This window comes from Arvicanthis niloticus, chromosome 29 (assembly GCF_011762505.2).
Source record: "Arvicanthis niloticus isolate mArvNil1 chromosome 29, mArvNil1.pat.X, whole genome shotgun sequence".
Classification (NCBI taxonomy): Eukaryota; Metazoa; Chordata; class Mammalia; order Rodentia; family Muridae; genus Arvicanthis; species Arvicanthis niloticus.
The window spans coordinates 2,167,610-2,174,593 of record NC_133437.1 but is presented as its reverse complement, the minus strand read 5'-3'; the positions used below and the strand labels follow the sequence as shown (position 1 = coordinate 2,174,593).

General features: G+C 41.0%; 1 pseudogene; it reads left to right on the top strand.

The window, feature by feature from the left end:
- Window positions 1–946: 946 nt before the first annotated feature.
- On the top strand, window positions 947–1,535 carry LOC143440268 (large ribosomal subunit protein uL22 pseudogene; annotated as a pseudogene).
- Window positions 1,536–6,984: the final 5,449 nt, after the last annotated feature.

Sequence of the window (6,984 nt, the reverse complement as noted above, 5' to 3'; positions counted from 1 at the left end):
TAATTTTAGACATTATTGGATTTGTTATGATATCCTGATAATTTCTGAAATGCAAAATTAAGCCTTCTTTAAGAAAGAGAGACGAGATAAACGTATACACACACACACACACACACACACACACACACACACACACACAGAGAGAGAGAGAGAGAGAGAGAGAGAGAGAGAGAGAGAGAGAGAGAGAGAGAGAGGCTTGGATGAAGGGAAGAGGAGAGGAAGAGAAGTCCTTTATTTCTAAGGTTAGTCCATTCGTTACTTGTAGTTTTTAAAACTAAGCAATATTTTACATTATGCATTTAAATACATTCTTTTAAAAGTAGCCTTTATTTGGGGAAGGGTGTTTTTTTAAAAATGATTTGTTTAATTTTACTTTATGTTCATTGGTATTTTGCCTGCATATATGGCATGTGTATCTGATGATGTCAGGTCCCCTGGAACTAGAGTTACAGACAGTTGTGAGCTGCCATGTGGCTGCTAGGATTTGAACCCAGGTCCTCTGAAAGAGCAGCTAGTGCTCTTAACCGCTGAACCATCTCTTCAGCTCCTAGACACAGACACACTCTTATGATGTACTCTAGTTTCCTTTTCATGGCTTTCTTTACCCTAAATAAATACTTACATTTTATGCCTAGCAACTCCTTTCAGGGCTTCTTGTTGCTCAAGCTGCTCGGCTTCTTGTGTGTCTTAACCTTCTTTAGGGCTCAGTTACCTCATGTTTAAAGGGCATTGGGTAAAGTTTAGTCCAGACTCTCTTCCAGTCCTATGAATTCACAGAGATGTATTTTTTCCATCTCATTCCACTCATGATCAATAGACAGTGATAAGACAATTCTTAAGTAATAACACATTCATATTTTAGAAAAATGATGCCTAATTTTTGGTACTTCTATGACTCACAATTTTAAGTTTAGAATATTTCAACCTTTTCCTGTAAGCTGCGAAGGGTGACCCGTGAAGATGGTTCGCTACTCTCTTGACCCAGAAAATCCCACGAAATCTTGTAAATCACGAGGCTCAAACCTTCGTGTTCACTTTAAGAACACGCGGGAAACTGCTCAGGCCATCAAGGGCATGCACATCCGCAAAGCTACCAAGTACCTGAAGGATGCCACTTTAAAAAAACAATGTGTGCCCTTCTGTATAATGGTGGAGTTGGTAGGTGCGCCCAGGCGAAACAGTGGGCTGGACACACAGGGACGGTGGCCGAAGAAGAGTGCAGAGTTTTTGCTGCACATGCTTAAAAACGCAGAGAGTAATGCTAAGCTTAAGGGTTTAGATGTAGATTCTCTAGTCATTGAACACATCCAGGTGAACAAGGCACCTAAGATGCGCCGACGAACCCACAGAGCTCATGGCCGGAATAATCCACACATGAGCTCCCCCTGCCACATTGAGATGATCCTCACTGAGAAGGGACAGATTGTTCCACAGCCAGAAGAGGAGGTTGCACAGAAGAAAAAGATATCCCAGAAGAAACTGCAGAAACAAAAGCTCATGGCACGGGAATAAATTCAGCATAAAATAAATGCAGATAAAAGTTAAAAAAAAAAAAAAAAAGAATATTTCAGGTTGTATGCAATGCTTAGCGGCTATCATAGCATGAATCACGAGCTCTTTCCTGAGTCCAGGTTCTTGCTATGTCTTCATTGTAATCAGAGTATATTTGGTGAAACCCTGCCTTTAACTGGCTGATGCATACGAACAACAATTTTTAGCCTAATTCTTAAGAGGCCTGCATGCTTTCCCTGCTGCTGTGTGTTTCTGTTTCTGTGAGCTCAGGAGAATGACACAAGAAGCACGTCTTCACATCTGAGTGGGAACTGGAGCTTGCCTAGGCACTGAAAACTGAAGTTGGGCCTTTCCCCTGAGCCTCCCCTGAGCCCAGCTTGATCAGCTGACCTGTGATATAAAGATAAATAATTATTAAGTCTAGTGTGGCCTAAGACAGCATTTTGTAACAACTAACTGATATAATAGGTACCCACAAATATAATTACAGAAAGGTAGGCTGTGAGATGCTTTGGTATACATCCTGCTCCTCAGACCCATGGTCCATTCAGAATACCACCAGCAAAACTGCTTTGTTTGTTACTTTGATATGTGTCTTCACACAGTTTCTTTTTTTTTTTAAATTTATTTATTTTTATTGGATATTATATTTACATTTCAGATTTTATCCCCTTACTCCCATTCCCCCCACCACCCACGAACCTCCTATCCCATCCCCCTTCCTCATGCTTCTATGAGGATGTGTCTCCACCTACCCCCTCCACTCCCACCTCCCCACTCTCGAATCCCTCCCCCCACCTCAGTGTTCAGCCTTCATGGGACCAAGGATCTCCTCTCCCACCTATGACCGACAAGGCCATCCTCCCCTACATGTACAGATGGAGTCATGGGTCCCTCCCTATGTGCTCCCCGGCTGGTTCACACAGTTTCTTTACAGCAATGCAAACCAACATGCATACATAGTGACATATTTATATGTACACATGTAATATATATGAAGATTATATAGACTTCATTCTTTGTTTTTTACAAGTTGCTTTATTTATAATATCTTGGGTATGTTTATAGACTGTGGTTGCGGTAGTTTGAATAAGTATGGCCTCCATAGACTCATGTGTTCCACTGTTTGGCCCATAGAAAGTGGCACTATGAGGAAGTTTGACCTTGTTGGAATAGGTGTGGCCTTATTAAAGGAAATGTGTCACTGGGGGCTGGCTTTGAGGTTAAGTCTGGCCAGTGTAACAGTCTCCTTCCACTGCAGGTGGATTAAGATGTGGAACTCTCAGCTCCTTTAGCACCACGTCTGTATGCATGCCACTCTGCTCGTCACCATGCTCCCCTCCATGACGATAATGGACTAAACCTCTGACACTGTCAGTCTGCCCCAATTAAATGATTTTCTTTATAAGAGTTGCCATGATCATAGTGTTTCTTCACATCAAGAAAACCCTAAGATACATACATATCACCGTGTAGAAAACATTCTGAGTTTTCTGCAGCTGTGCAATATTATATTGGACAGTGTTATGAAAGAATCCACTCATGTATTGATGGATAATTGGCTTGTTTTCCATGTTTTGTTATAATTCAATTATGTATAGAAATATAGGTAAGAATATTTGCAAAAAATTTTTCTGAGGATAAGAAATGTTCACACATTAAATTTTGTTAGTACCAAACTACTTTATAAGGAAACAAGGGATAACTTAGAAGAGATATTGTAAATATCTAACAGATTTTCTTTTAACTTGGAAAGGAGGAAAATAAAAATTTTCACACTGAAAATGATCCAATAAACTTCTAGGATGTGATGTGCCTGTCAAATTGCTTTCTAAATAACCACATTTATTTCTACAGAATAATGCTGTTCTTAGCTTTGGGTAAAGCTTCTTCAGCTTTTGTCACTGGTGACTTTAGTTATTCATAACTGACCAAAAGACAAAGAATAGATGACTGTTGTATGCTCTTTCATAAGATATATATATATTGTCATGTCCTCCAAGGTTCAGAGAACATTACAAAGGAAAAAATGGAAAGAACAAAGACAGAAAGAATGTAAAAGTAGAAGGAAAGTGTAGGGAAACACTGAGACACTTGAAATACTGACTTGTGTACATTTCACAACTGCCGAGCTCTTGCATTCACAGGATTACCGGCATGAGATCTCTATAAGTTTGGTCCCATCAAAATCCTGTCATGGAGGTTTCATATCTAGAGAAAGGTTGGTGGGAGAGAGACTTCCTGATGGGGTAATCACTGATAAGGTGTCCATATTTCAATAAACCAACCGAGTCAAGTTCTTGTGAACAATACTAAGGAAACTTAATAGTTTACACAAGGGGGAGTACATTCATGTGCTAGCATCTGTGCACACACACACACACACACACACACACACACAGAGGCTTGGAATGCTGACCCTGGATAGAGTGCTAGTGTATGAGGGTTTAGATCCAATCTGCAGCCCTGAGAAGTCTCCTGTCACTGTGAGCTTTGAGCACTAACATGCTGCTTTTACAGAAACTCAGAGAAAAGGTTTAGTTTTCCACTATGGCTCAGATAGAAGGATCATAGTAAAAGTAATCAATTTTTGTTGAAAATTTACTATTTCCTAAGCACATTCTTAGTCCCACTTTTTGTGGATCATCTTAACGTCACAGTCATTGGTAACTACTCTTAATGTCTTAATGTCTTCTGTATACAAATAAGTAAGAGTTTAAGGAAATTTAAACAAGTTTTCCTAGTTGTTCGGCTAGGAAATGGTAGTGTCAGACACACAGTTCCCAAATTGTTCTTTTGGTCAATTTGAGATGTGTTTGGCTAAATGCTAGTATGTGAGTGTAGTTAATGCTGTGAAGGTATTTTGGAGTCGTGACTCAAGTCCATCTTCTGTTGGTGTTAGTAAGGGAGGTTATCTTAGTTTATCTTCAGGGATATGACTTAATCAGCTGAAAGGCCTTTAGGACACAGCTGACAGGAAGAAATGTTCTCTGTGGACTAGATTTCAGCTGCCTGAGGCCTCCAGCCTGCTCTTTGTGCTGACTTCCACTGCCTTTCAGGTTTGCTTTGTCAGCCTCACATTTTCGTACACTGAGTTTATACGCAAGTCTGCTAACACTGAAGTCTTTGTTATAATTTTGGCTTTTGAATGTATCTCAGGCTAGACTGGAACTCAATCCTTTCCCCAGTCATTGCTGGGACTGTAGGTATGTACTGCCACACCCAGCTTACAGTGTCTTAGTCAGACATCTCCCACAGGATCCAGCTCTGTGCTTGTGTACTGACTGACACATTTGTCTAAGTTCAAAGCTCAAGAAATAATTAGAATGCTGTACTCATCCTTGTATATAGCAGATTAGGAATTTGAACTCCAGACCAGCACTCTGTGCACATGCCTTTGAGTCACACGTTGCACTTAACACACCATGTCTCATCCTGCTAAGTTTTACATTTTGTGCAGTCCAACATGATAAGCACTGTGAAGGACACAAGGATTTAACCTCACTTTCCCTGTGCTGTGTCACACACACTGAACACAGCTCTATTGTCAAAGTCACTGTCACCTCTCCTTTACATTTGGTCAAATGTGGGCATTAATTTTCCCATGATTTCCTTTCACCTTTCTTTCTTAATGTTTTATTTTTTCGGTTTTAAGAGTTTAGAACTTAATGTTGCCAGTCTCTATCTTGTCTGTGGTTTTAGATTATCCAGGTAATTTAAACCCTAGTGACAGAGGAAGAGGATGTCTCTGTTGCGGGCAGAGGAAATATCCTGCTACATTCTCATATAACCATCAATCAGCCAAAGTGGAGACTAGGATTTAACTGTTTTAGACATAGTTATAGATTACAAAATCAATTATATTTGTTTAAATGGATCAAAGCTCTATGAGCTTATAAAATATGGAGGTTAAAATTGTATAGTTGAGTTTATATAGAGAACATTTTATCAAATCAAAACTGGAAAGCACATGCACCTTATTTTGAACTGTTTGAACCACTGTGAAAGCCAAGGTGCTTTTGTAGGCTTACTCTGGAGCACTGGATACCTGCACTGGCTCAGTGTACTGCCTGCATTACCTGCCAGGGGAGCAGGATGTTTTAAGCTTATGTGAACACAGACATGGTGCCAGGGGATGCCACTCATTACTATGGAGCTTCCATACAGCTCCTCCTTAAGGCAATATAGTGCAACAGCCATATTCTCCTCTCCTTCCCTCTTCTTCCTCATCCCTTCTCCTCCTCTTTCCCATCTTGTCTCCCTTCCCTTCCCTTCTTCCCTTCCCTTCTCTCCCTCCCTTTCTTTTTCTTTTTCTTTTTTTCTGTTTGAATCAAGATTTCATTATGTGGCTTCCACTAACCTGGAAATCACTAAACACACACACATACACACACACACACACACACACAGAGAGAGAGAGAGAGAGAGAGAACAAGGGATGAATTTACTCATGGGAGCAAATATGGAGATAAAGTATGGGACAGAAACTGAAGGAGGGGTCATCTGGAGATTGTCCCACCTGGGTATCCATTCCATGCGCAGTCACCAAAGGCAGACACTGATGTGGATGCCAGGAAATGCATGCTGACAGGAGCCCGATATAGCTGTCTCCTTAGAGGTCTGCCAGAGCCTGAAATATACAGAGGTGGATGTGCACAGCTAACCATTGAGCTGATCATGGGGTTCCCAATGGAGGAGTGAGAGAGAAGACTGAAGGAGCTGAAAGGGTTTGTGGTTCCATGGGAAGAGCAACAATACCAACCAACCAGAGCTTTCAGGGTCTAAAACAGCAGCCTGGGAGCACGTTGGAAGGGACCCATGGCTCCAACTGTATATGTAGGGGAGGATGGCCTTGTCAGGCATAGGTGGGAGAGGAGGTCCTTGGTCCCATGAAGGCTGGATGCCCCAGTGTGGGGGAATTTGAGGGAAGTAGGAGTAGGTGGGTGGGTGAAGGCACATCCTCATAGAAGCAGGAGGAAGGGGGATGGTATAGGGGGTTTCTGGGTGGGGGTTGGGGAAATGGGGAAAGGGGTAACATCTGAAATGTAAATAAAATATTCAATAAATAAAAGATTAAGAAGTTAAAAAAAAGCCTGGCAGTGGTGGCGCAGGTCTTTAATCTCAGCACTTGGGAGGCAGAGACAGGTGGATTTCTGAGTTCAAGGCCAGCCTGGTCTACAGAGTGAGTTCCAGGACAGCCAGGGCTATACAGAGAAACCCTGTCTTGAAAAACAAACAAAAAACAAAAAACAAAAAACAAAAAGAAAGAAAGAAAGAAAGAAAGAAAGAAAGAAAGAAAGAAAGACACCAAGGTGGCAGGTTACATGGGAGGGTTTGAAGGGAAGAAAGGGAAAGGGGAAATGATTTTATATTTTAATCTAAAAATGTTAAACAATTTTTAAAATATGTAAAGCATGTATAAATTATTTTGAAACATGATGAGTCCATATTAGTAATCCTCCTGCCTCAACC